Source organism: Amphiprion ocellaris, chromosome 23 (assembly GCF_022539595.1).
Source record: "Amphiprion ocellaris isolate individual 3 ecotype Okinawa chromosome 23, ASM2253959v1, whole genome shotgun sequence".
Taxonomy (NCBI): Eukaryota; Metazoa; Chordata; class Actinopteri; family Pomacentridae; genus Amphiprion; species Amphiprion ocellaris.
Window position 1 is genome coordinate 13,956,432 of NC_072788.1, and position 12,423 is coordinate 13,968,854.

The window sequence follows — 12,423 nt, forward strand, 5'->3', positions numbered from 1 at the left end:
GACCAAAAGGTAATACTTACATTGTATTATTTTGGGGGCAAACTGCACACTGACAAATTTTGGATGCATCAAAATTATGTGCTGGTGCAGCCAATTTTTAAAAAATGTAATGTAAAAGGTGAATCTAGAGCCCTGCCTTTGGTATCTACATCGCTTTGCTCTGCTATATCTGGTGCAACAAGATGTCTCAAAAGCAACCAACAAAATCTTTTATTCAACATAACTATCCATCCATCCATCATCTATACACTGCTTAATCCTTATTAGGGTCATGGAAGGCTGGAGTCTATCCCTCAAAGTAGCTAAACCTGAGTAAAATGCCACTGCAACATCACAAGTTTTGCATTTAATACAGTAGCACAAGTGTGAAAATCAATGCCTCTTATAACCAACACTGTAAATTTTCTAACCTGGGTTGTGCGGTGGTAGAAAGACTAACAAGTTTTTATCCTTTGTTACATAAAAAAACAAAAGCAAACCTTCCTTACACAAAACAGCAAACAAGTTGGTCAGAGAAAATAAAAGTGATGAGCACAATGGCCACTGATTCAAGCTATCAGGCTACAAGATCACATTTAACTTCCTAATGGCACACAAACCAACAGCTGTGCACTGTGCAGCATGCACTCTAACACATTAAACCCCTGGTTAATGTACAAATAGGCTTTTACATGTACACACAAGAGCCTCTCAGACACAAACACACAAATTCCCTTGTGACACAAACCCAAAATGAGACCTCAGACACCAACAATTTAACAAACACACACACAGGAACTGCCTGTGAGGAAAAATTCAAGCCCAAACACTCCACTGCAATGAATTTCACTAAGTCCATAACCATGTATTTATCTGTTGTGCACATGCTGTTAGGTGTAGCAATTTGCCGGATTATTTATTTGAAAGTGCACAAATGGAACTCTGGTGTTGAATTTTCACAGCTTAGCTCGAGTGTTCTGCCTTGGCTGCACCACGATTGGGCCTAAAATGTCAGGCACCTATTCATCATCGAGAACAAAGTGCATTTTCAGCCTTTATGTATTCCTGCTCTGTAACTTAAGTTGCTGTAGAGAGCTGAAAGTTTTGACGTTGTTCATGAAGAAAGCGACAGGATTTGGACTTGCCCCTAATGACTTGTCTTGGGGGACGTGAGACTTACTTCAAACAAGCAGAGCTGCAGACTTCAAACTTGGACTTGAGTCTTATTCCAATCTCACAAATTGAGATTTTGAAACTAACTGCTTTTAGATTTGATTTACTGACAATGTGACCTGCTAAAGACTAGATGTGGTTTGAGACCTAGAGGCAACAACATCATAGCCCTACTTGAGACACTGATGAGAACTAGTGGTTTGACTTGGACCTAATAACTCTGACACACCTGAGACAGACTTGGCCTGATGGAGAATTATATCAAGCACGCTTAAGATTTTGAGATGGCTGTCATTTAAACATAAAGATGACTTGCTTTAAATAACTGCTCTAAAAGCTGACTTGCTTGAGATTGACACTCTGAAAACAACATTTAAATTCCATTCGAAATGATGTGGAAAACACCAGAGCCACAGATTTACAGTACTGACTACACTCCTGTGCCAAATGATTTCAAATGGTATCACTTCTCAATAATTACACCATTTTACAGAAATTACACTATTAATATTCATGTTCATCATGAACCAGATCAGGACTATCACAGTGAATGCTTTGTTTACTGTGAATTTTATACTTTTTCTGAATAGAGAACATAATAAACACGTACACAATGAGTAGTTAGTAGCCAAACTGCTAGTGTCCATTTGCAGACTGCCCAAAGAACTGATAAGTGATGGTATGACGCTACCGTACCACACTGTCAATAATACTTTTGGTGATGCCTTTGTCTAACAATGTTAATTACTATTAAAAGGTTTAACCCAGTCCAGTTTTAAAAGCAGGGTCCAGTGTGGGGGTCATTGGTTTGATGCTTCCGATTTGGCTTTGTTTTTTGTTGTTTGTACATATAGGGAACCACAGCTCAACAAGAAATTGACAAGCTGTAGGATTTTGAACAAAATCAGTGAAAAAAATTATGCAGATATCTTCATGAGACGGCTATGCACAGGCAGCTCTGTGCCTGGGGAAGCATAATTTTTGCTTTTGGTCTCCTAAGCCAACTGAAAAAGTGATGCAGCTGACAGCTTTAAAGAACTGGTGATGACTTTAAAATGATCTCAGTAGATCTTTGAGATTACTTCACCACACATACTGTTTGCAAGGATAGGACTTATTCTACCAAGTTCAAGTCTGACTGTGATCAGTATTTCAGCTGCAGCAGCTAAACCGGAACACATCGGCCTTCTTATAGGAGTGTCAAAAATGACCAATGTGCAGAATGCATTTTTGGAACAGTCCAATAATTCTAGTTATTGTGTAGCTGAATCTTAAGCAGAGTTTATTTTTCTCTGACATGGAGCTCTGTTGGATCTGGATCTCTCACTCAAACAAAAACCATACAATAGATTTTCAAAAGCTAAAACCTACACTTCAATCATAGTGGAAAAAATCTTTTCTTGACGTTCCCTCTATGAAGGATCAGTCAATTACATTTTATCAAACTGACACTATCCTGCAATTATTTTGTCTGTCAAAGTCCAAAGTTGTCTCTTCAAAATGTCATTTTATATTGATATTTAAGGGGGCGGCATGGCTCAGCGGGTAGAGTGGCCATCTTGTAACCGGAGGGTTGCCGGTTCGATCCTGGCCTGGAGAGCTCATGTCAAGGTGTCCCTGAGCAAGACACCGAACCCCTGACTGCTCCTGATGGGTCGTGGTTAGTGCATTGCATGACAGCTTCTACCATCAGTGTGTGAATGGGTGAACGTGATGTATAATGTAAAGCGCTTTAGGTATCGTTTCAGGTACAGTAAAAGCGCTATATAAATACAGACCATTTAATTTCTACCTCAGGTATCAATTTCTCTTTTTGTCACTGCCTTAACATTTCAGCTTTGCAGCTCTCCAGCTCTGTTGTTAGGGTGTGTTGGCGGCTGATGTTGCAGGCTAAATGTAGTCCACCTTTGTGAGTCACAGAGAGCAAGGAGGCACCGCAGCACAGAGGTTTCAGTATTTTTTTTTTGCCTTTTGTGAGTCAGAGCGTATTGGAACAATGCAAGAGCGCAGGAGGCTGGCTGGGTGGGCTGTTAGAGCAGCTTATCCCTGATAATGTGAGCTCATCCCCGCTCTGAATAAGCGCTCTACTGGGCTCAGAGGTGCCGCTGACATCAAATCTACCATTTGTTCTTGCTTTGACTCTCTCCTCTGCAGAGGAAGAATTCATACCTTACATGTCTTTCTCTCAGGCAGAAATTATATAATTGAGGAAGTTAAACCTCGACTGATAAAGCCAAAGAACCACATGTATTCTGAGTTAAGTAAGTTTTAAAAGGACAGAAGTTCGGCAGAAGAAGAAACAAAAACAGTAGTTAAACTTCATGGTTTGCTAGTTGTCCAAGTTTAGTCAAGTAACATTGACTAATGAATGAACAAAACAAAGAAAATCCTTGATGTTCCTATTTGCCATTTACTATAGTTGGCGAAATGAAACTTAAAGGTTTTCTACTCATTTTCCCTTAAAAAAATCTAAAATGCATACACTGTATGTGCAGTCAGTCATGCACTCACCTAACACTGCATATTATCGCAAACACACCATCCCCACCGTGAAGCATGGTGGCAGCAGCATCATGATGTGAGGATGTTTCTAGGCAGCAGGCTTGTACAGGTAGAGGATAAAAGCATAAGGAAAAATCTGGAAGACAACCTGATATGGTCTGCAAAAAAACTGCAACTTGGGAGATTTGCTTTCCAATCAAGACAATGGCCCAAAGCATTCAGTTTCTTCACCCTAAATCTTAATCAATTGTTGACTCAAAGGCGAGGAAAGGGAAGTTTGGTCCAATAACAAAGCAGAGATTAATTACAAGCAACCGGTTTAGCCAGCCATGTTAAAAGAGGCAATTCCTAAAAGACAGGCAGAATAACAAGAAGTACAAAAAAGGCATCTTGAAATAAACAATAGGGAAAAGATCTGGTGGATGATGAAGAAATTGGAAGCAGGTGAGATCAGGGGGTGGTGAAAGGCAGGAACAGATCGAGGGCTACAGCAAGCAAGGAAATGTTGAGCTTTTAACATTAGTCACAGGCAGCCTTTTAAAAGAGAAAAATGGTGAAACAATGTATGAACTGGCAATTTGCATGGCAGCCTTTCCTTAAAACAAAAGTAGTTTCAAGCCCCTGTCAGACATGCACTCCATTCCATTAATCTGTCCACAGCTGCACCTGTCAGTTTCAGGTCTGAATGAGCACTTTTGTAGCTTTTCTGTAAAAGTTGCTAAAGCAATCTAACTAGGTCAGACCTCTCACTTTTAACACAACACCAGTTTTAACAGTATTTTGTTGCTTTAACAGATTGGCATGCCCAAGTAGCATAGTTTGAGTTGTTAGATGTTACATGGGGATGGCTTTTTGCACATTTCAGTGCCAATGCTGGTACAGAAATATCACAGAACCCATTTCTTACTCAATTTGCTCAACAATTTCACATCTATTACAAACTAAAAATGTTCACTTTAACAGGAGCTGAAGTTCAGTCGATTGCTCTCAGCTCTTTCTAAGTGTCTTTTCTCTGTGTTTATTATAGCTATAATTTCATCAGCAACATGGAGACAGCTCAGACTGGGTCAGGATCTAACAGTATCTTACTTTGTGTGTTTTTGTTCACATTGGACAGGTGACATGTACCACAGCTAGAATGTGGATTTTATTGTGTTTATATGTAAAGCAACAAATGCAGATATATGACTAATTACATTTATTTGTTTTTTAATGGATGGTAACATTTTTTATTTGTTTGGGGACCTTTTGAGTTTCCAGTTAGCCTAAGGTTTGGGTTTTTGGGTTGTAGGAGGAAACTGGAGCATTCTGGTGTAAACCCACACAAACACAGAGAGAACACAGAACTCTACACAGGAGTGTGTTTGTGGACAGAAGTTAATCATTATATGAGTTTAGCAGTGGCCATTATCACTAAAAAGGATGACTATAATTTGAATTGTAAGCTTTAACATGTACTGTGAGGATTTAATAGTTTGTACGCTCCGAATCATACATCTAAAGCAGCACCTGATGCTTTAACAGAGTGTGGAATAAAACTGAACCTCGCTCTCCATCAGCATTTCTCTATCAAAGTTCTTATTCTTAAAATGGGAAACAAATCATGCATAAAATTCTAAGTCCCAATGACAGTAAACAGTAAGGATGCTTGATGGAAATCGAAATTGTATCACAATCTGACACACAAACTAATAAATGCACTGTAAACTCAGCTGTTTCTTAACTTTTCTGTAACCTGATAACCATCTATTTCTAACAGATATTATTAAAATCTAAATTTATTGATACTTATGGAGTTTGTCTTTTATCTTACGTAAATTAAGATGCAAAATTCCGGTTTGTTAAGTCTGTTAAATTATCCATTTATTAATATTTATTCAGTTTCCACACAATATTATATTCGTAATCTATATTGCCATTGTGATAACTAATCATAATTATACTAACTGTGATAAAGCAATCTTTAATTGCACACATGTCAATATTGTTAAAATAAGTAAAAAAAAAATAATGGACATATCAGCAAAATAATGATTTTTTTTGGCTGATCTAAATATAGTAAAATAGTGTAAATTCAAGATCGAAAATTGTATAGGAACAAATTATAATCATGTTTTGTTGTGAGAATTATTCATAGTTTTGGCCTGTTTTTCTATGATCAACATGTAAATTAATGTTGTAATTTTAGTAGTTATTATCTGTAACTTAACACAGTAAAAATCTGTAAAATGACAGTTCAAAAAATAACTGCACTTTTTTAGACTTTAATACAGATATTATATATGTATTAGCTCCCAATATTTGTAAAATATTTATAATTTTGGCCAATTTATGCACAGGAAAACAGTGTCATTTTATGGTCAAACACTGCCTAAAAAACCTAATGACTACAGATAAATATACTGATCTTTGATGTGGAAATCATTTACAGTTTGGGCTTGTTTTTACTCTTAATGTGCACACAGTTTATCAGCTGCAGTTAAATCATTTCTTACATAGCAGCGGTCCTCAAGTTGAGTTTGTCAGGATATTTTTACTTTACCGTTAATAAAGTGGTAGTTTGATTATAATCACACAAGGAATATAATTTTCAGTGCTTAAGAAAGCAAATATAAATAGCATTATTTATCTGATAAGCTCACTTTCAGTTTAGATTTAGTCATCTGTTTATTAGTGCATCAACATCATTATATATAACTTGATATCTCTTGTAAATGGCAAATACCCAGTGGTACTGTGGCTCTCTTAGTCACTTTCATAAATATGTCTGAATAAAGCCGTGAGCAACATTAACGTAAAAGTGACCCACATCTGAGTGACAGAATGCCGTAACTTCAGTAGATTTATGAAGCAGAAATGTTACGTATCATACGCCTGAAAAGGGCTTCTCTTGCCAAACACATGCTATTTTTATTTATTTATTTTTTTATAGATGTAACATTTAAGCAGCGGAGAAAATTATAAATTCACAAATTTAATATCTAAAAATCATAATTTGTGCAACATTTTAAGAAACCAATAACATTTGCCAAGTTTGTAGGCATTTTTTAAAAACACTGACTTCTGGCTTTAAACTGTGGATTGTCTTAAGTAGTAAAAAGTTATTTTCTCTCGTGAACTTTATATATTTTTAACACCATGATTTTTACTTGGAGGTCACATCATCATATTCCTCCTTTTTGGATGCTATACAGCCTTTCACACATAGAGACAGAGAGGAGGTGGACAGATGAAGGAAGAAGTGATGGAGTGATGAGAGGATCTGGAATGAGAGGAAAGCCTGACTCTCCAGCAGACTTCTGTCAGCTCTGATCACCCACAACAGATGGCCGGGACTGTGACCAAGTTTTTTTGCCAGAAGGACAGACGGATGGACAGCCGACGTTATTTCTTTGCTGTTGTTTATATTCACATGAGCCAGTGTCGGGATGGACGTTGGGTCTAATTTCTGTGACCTACTTGATTCCTCCTCAGGCCTCCCTGTCCTATGTGTGTTCATGTGTGTTCATGTGTGTGTGTGTGTGTGTGTGTGTGTGTGTGTGTTTGTGTGGGATGTGGAGGCATGCCTGAGGACAAAACAGAGGAGCTAAATCAGCCCTGCATAAACATGAAACCAATAAATACTTGAGCACATCACATATTTGTAAAGGCAGGGCAGGAAAACATTGCTTCTCACATGCACATGCCTTGACTTACAAAGCGACAGATAATCCAGATTCACAAACAACTTAATTAAACATCATCACTGGGAGGTGTTTGTATGAGGATGGCTGCTGGCTGTAGAGAACCAACAGCATGATGCAACATCCTCACCAGCTTCTGCTCCACAATCTATTTCTTTCATTGGTCTTTCTGAGAAAATGAAGCACGTTCCTGGATTTAACTTTCATAGGCGAAGAAAACTCCACATCTTACAACTCTCATAAAAGCTGTTATAAGAAATTCAAATCCCCATGATTTTAATTTATTTAAGCAATATTTACTTTGTGAGCACAGAAAAAAAACAAGCATCCAAAAAGAAAACAAACAATTCAGCAATGCAAAGATTATTGTTACAGCTGGGACAACGGAAAGCTTTTATGTGCACTTAAAAAAAAAGCATATTGAAAGGGAAGCTGAGTTTAAATGACATCGTTGAAGACACTTAGCAATCTCCTCACAACTCACCCAGAGAGATCTAATTAATATGACATATGCATCTTAACTATCAGTGTAGATTCTGTATGTGTCAAGGCACTAGTTTTATTGGGAAAATACTGTGGGACTCACACTGGTCTACTTCTGGATTTGTCTCGGACTCACCCTGCCTTGGTCTCAGTCTTGACTCAGTGTCAAACTCCTGGTTCTGGTCTGGCATCGACACATTCTGGTCTTGGTCCTGACTCGGTGTTGGTTTAGCTGGTTTAGAGAGATGTATCAAAGGGATATTGTAGTCTTCAGTAAGAGATATCAAAACTAATACCACTCTCATGTCTCTGCACTAAATGCAAGCCTGGAGAATGTTGGCTTAGCTTAGCACAATAACTGGAAGCGGTCTTGGCTCACTGCGATGCTCAGAAATCTGCACCTCTAAAGCGACTAATAAACACAGAGAATCTTGTTTAATCCATGCAAGAAGTGGACAAAAACGAAAAATGTGAAAATGACAATTTGTAGTTTCACAGAGATTTATATGGTGGAACTGTTTATCTGCAGACACAGTGACTTTATGAGTCAAGCTTGAAAAAAAAAAAAATTATATACAGAGAGCAACTGAAGCTTTCCAAGTTAAAAGTGATGAAATCGAAGGAGATTGATGATTATAGATGATGAGGCACAGGAAGAAAGATCAGAAATGAGAGGAAACACATTCAGAAATCATGTGCTATCAAGTCATTTGTGTGCTTGTTGTGTGCCAGATGCCTGTGCTGATTGCTCACACACACCCTACTGTGAGCTCACACTCCAAACATGCCCTTTCCCTCCCTGCTTGTACTGTACACATATTCACTCAAATTAAGTTACACTTTTCCTTATAGGTGGAGGCGTACTCACATATTCACACACTTCAAAGCTCGACAGCACAATAGTTCCTCGACACACAGAGTCAAAAATGCACATTAAAAACACAAAACCTTCGCCTTTATCAGCCTGCAGCAGCTGCATGCAGCGGCTGAATCCGCAGCAGACCTACAGTAAAGCCTCCACCTACAGCGCTGCTGTTTACTAAGACTCCCGAAGACTCATACATCCCCCTGCAGTGCACCACTCTCTGACCCCGTTGCCCACACAGGAGCTGTGATCTAAAATAAAACAAACACTTTGTTATCTGCAGAGTGAAGCTCGCTCAACATCCAAAGGGAGGGAGAGGAAGAGGGAAAAGAGCGAAACCCTCCCAGGGAAATGTGTCTTTACAACTGGAGACGAGCTGGGCGAACATGTGGGTGTAGGAGACTTCAAGGCGAGCAGCATCCATAGCAAATATGTGTTTGTATGCTGAGTGGCGGCTTGAAAGCAGTGAGCTGAGCAGTAATATGTATGCATTTCTGTATATGTGTGAAGATGTATACATGCTCTGGGCTGTATCCCTGTGGTGTGAAGTGTGTTTCTGTGCTTTGTTGCAGTGCACATTTGGGTTGTTGTGTGTTTCTATACTGTGGTGGTGTAGGTGAATTTTGTGCCTTTATGAATGCATGCATGAGGTTTGTGCTATTATTATTGGCTGGTTGTGGAAACTCCTCCATAAACATTCATTAGCTCCAAACATCAAGCAAGAAAGCAAGACCACAGCTGCAAACGGAGCGTGTGTAGGTGGGCAGAGCAACAAAGAGCATAAGAGATGCCACAGACTGAAGTTGAGAAGTTTCTTTTGAAATTTATTTTCTTTACATCTAAAGTTTGAGCTGTGTTCCTTACTGTTTGTACATCATAGATGATTTAATACAAAATTTAGCATATGTCTGAACATTCAAAAGCAATGACTGGATGTTTGTGACTGGCCTATCCCTTAAAATCTTGTCAGATTTTTCACAAAACTATAAAATAAAATCTGATGTTGGACTTTAGTCTGGCTTTGATCTCACAAATAAACCCAGTTTGTTTAACTTCTACTACGTTTTAGTTAAAACTGGACCCACTTCCTGTGTATTCTGTCAATTAAGGGATTTTTTAACTAGCATGGCTGACTGAGCAGCAGATTCAAGCTGCTCAACTCTTTACTCTTAAGCAGTGAAATTCAGTAATGAGACAGACATCAGCCCAAAAAAAAAACATATTTCCAAGGGATTTCTGCTGTGCCTAAAAACTTTTCTCTTAACAACTTACATGCTAAACAGTATATGCAGCAAAACTACAAAACAGGTCATGTTTGTCCCAGAGTTGTCTGCAGATGACACATAACAGAAAGTCAGCTCTTAGCCCGGAGACAGTCTGGAGGCTGACTGGCCTCCCACACAGGTGTTTTCAGTTATCTTGCTCGTTTAGACCACATCTGTGAGTGTGAACAGACCTTGAAAATTGACATCTTCGTCATTCTCTTGTTTACTTTGTTACACCTTGTAAGTGTGCAACAAATGACACCTTCATCATTCTTAACTATTGCAGTTAATTTCTGAGCTCACCTCATCAATTTGAAGAATAGATCAATTCAAAGACTGAATTGTTTTTGCTTATTGGCTGTGGAAACATAAACTACAGTACTACAGTTGTTAGTATCAGGGGTATATCTATGAATAATTTGGTGCATGACATTTGGTTTAGCATGAAATTTCTCCAGTTTTGTATGCCTTAAGCCAAACAACTCTCAGACGTCTATTTATGTCAACATCAGTGCATTCCCAGAACAAAAACTCTGAACCATGGTCTCCACCCACAACATTTTAGCAGATAGTGCATCAAATGTTGTCCATCAGTTACAGCATGAAACACATGACTCATGCATCAATATTAGCCTAATTGTAAGAATGATACATCCTGACAAAAATATAGAAAAATAATTATAAAAAAGGCTACATGACAAAAAATAGCATACTGTAAATATTTTAGGGATCCAATTTTTTCTATGTAAATCATGCTTTCAAAGTAGCTCATATTAAAACCTGTTCTCAACATAAGTAGGTAGGAGTAGTTGACTGATGTCTGTTTCTCAAGGTCAATACCAATATTGATTATGAGCAATCAAGGAGACCAATAACTGACATTTTGACCTGCTGTAAATTTGTAGTAAAAATTAATCTTAAAATTAAACACAGTAGAATCTCCAACACAAAACTTTGCTGTAATACCTTTGTTTATGTATGCTTTACCTATGGCTAATTAGAAGAGTATTTTGACACATTTATTTTACTGTTGATGGGCTATTATTCAAGATGTGGAACCAGTCAGATTGCTATTTGAGACCAGAGTGGTGACTGCTGATAGGGCGAGGCAGCTGCATCAGAGCCAAAGCAGCGCATTTTAAGTTGTATTTCTAATAACAATTCTTAAAATTAGGAAATGGTGAATATCCATTTAAATAGTCGGCCAGGTTGACAACAAATCCCTATTAAGAAGATTAGGAAGAAAAAGAAAAAAGAAGGAAAGCAAGAGGGAACTGTTCCAGTTGTGTTAAACATGTACAATGTGTTAGCTCACACTAAACACTGAGTTTGAGTTTTAATCAGCCCTCCAGAATCAACAACTTCTACACAGATCAATAAAAAGGACACCCCGTGGAGCACATTTGCTGTGTCCTTTTGTACTAAACAGGAAACTTTTCTTTTTGACAGTGTGCAGAATTAGAAAATCTTGGCAACACTTCTTATTTTTATTTATTCACTTCCACAAGTATCCAGTCCTGAAAAGATCAATCTTCGTACCTGTGAAGATCCCCTATCCTTTCCTCAAGTACCACAAAATTCAACAAAATTTTGACATTCACAATCCTGTGATTCAGAAAGTATCACAGGATTGCGAATGTCACAAAGAAAGAACTCTCTGGACATCTATTCATGAGGCAGATGCATAGAAGAGGGACAAGCGCATCCAAAGGTTTCAAACAGACACCCGCAAACTGTCTAACTTGCAAAAATATATAATAGCGATGTTTCAGTGACAGACCTTCATCAACGATGCACTGAAACATTGTCATTAATTACATTACATTAATACTAATTTTTATCATTTATTGTTAAATGTCTAGCACCAAGACACAGCTATTACACATAGATTTACAAGTTAGTTAGTACATGTGGGAGTCTCTTTGAGACATTTACAATCCCAACATGATGCATCATAAACACCATTTAGCCTCAGTCTAAATTTCCGTGTGTGCAATATTTGGATTCAACACCAAATATTTATATTCATTGTGCTAATTACAGGGCTGCACAGTGGTGTAGTGGTTAGCACTTTCGCCTTGCAGCGAGAAGATCCCTGATTTGCGTCCCGGCTTTCCCGGGATCTTTCTGCATGGAGTTTGCATGTTCTCCCTGTGCATGCGTGGGTTTTCTCCGGGTACTCCGGCTTCCTCCCACATGTAGTTCTTTTAAAGCAAAATTTAATTACGTCTGTTCGACTTTAAAACTAAACAGATAAGTGAAAACACTTGTGTGTGTTTGCACAGCCTTTTACCACAAATTGGATTATACAGGATAATATTTCCATCAAATGGATTCACTGTTCATCATGCGACACTAATGATTCAGTTAGGCAACACATTCAGTTGGGATTTAAATATTGTTTTGATCCCAGTGTAATAAGATTAACTTAAAAAAACTAAAATTACTAAACTGAAGTCACCTTTACATTCTG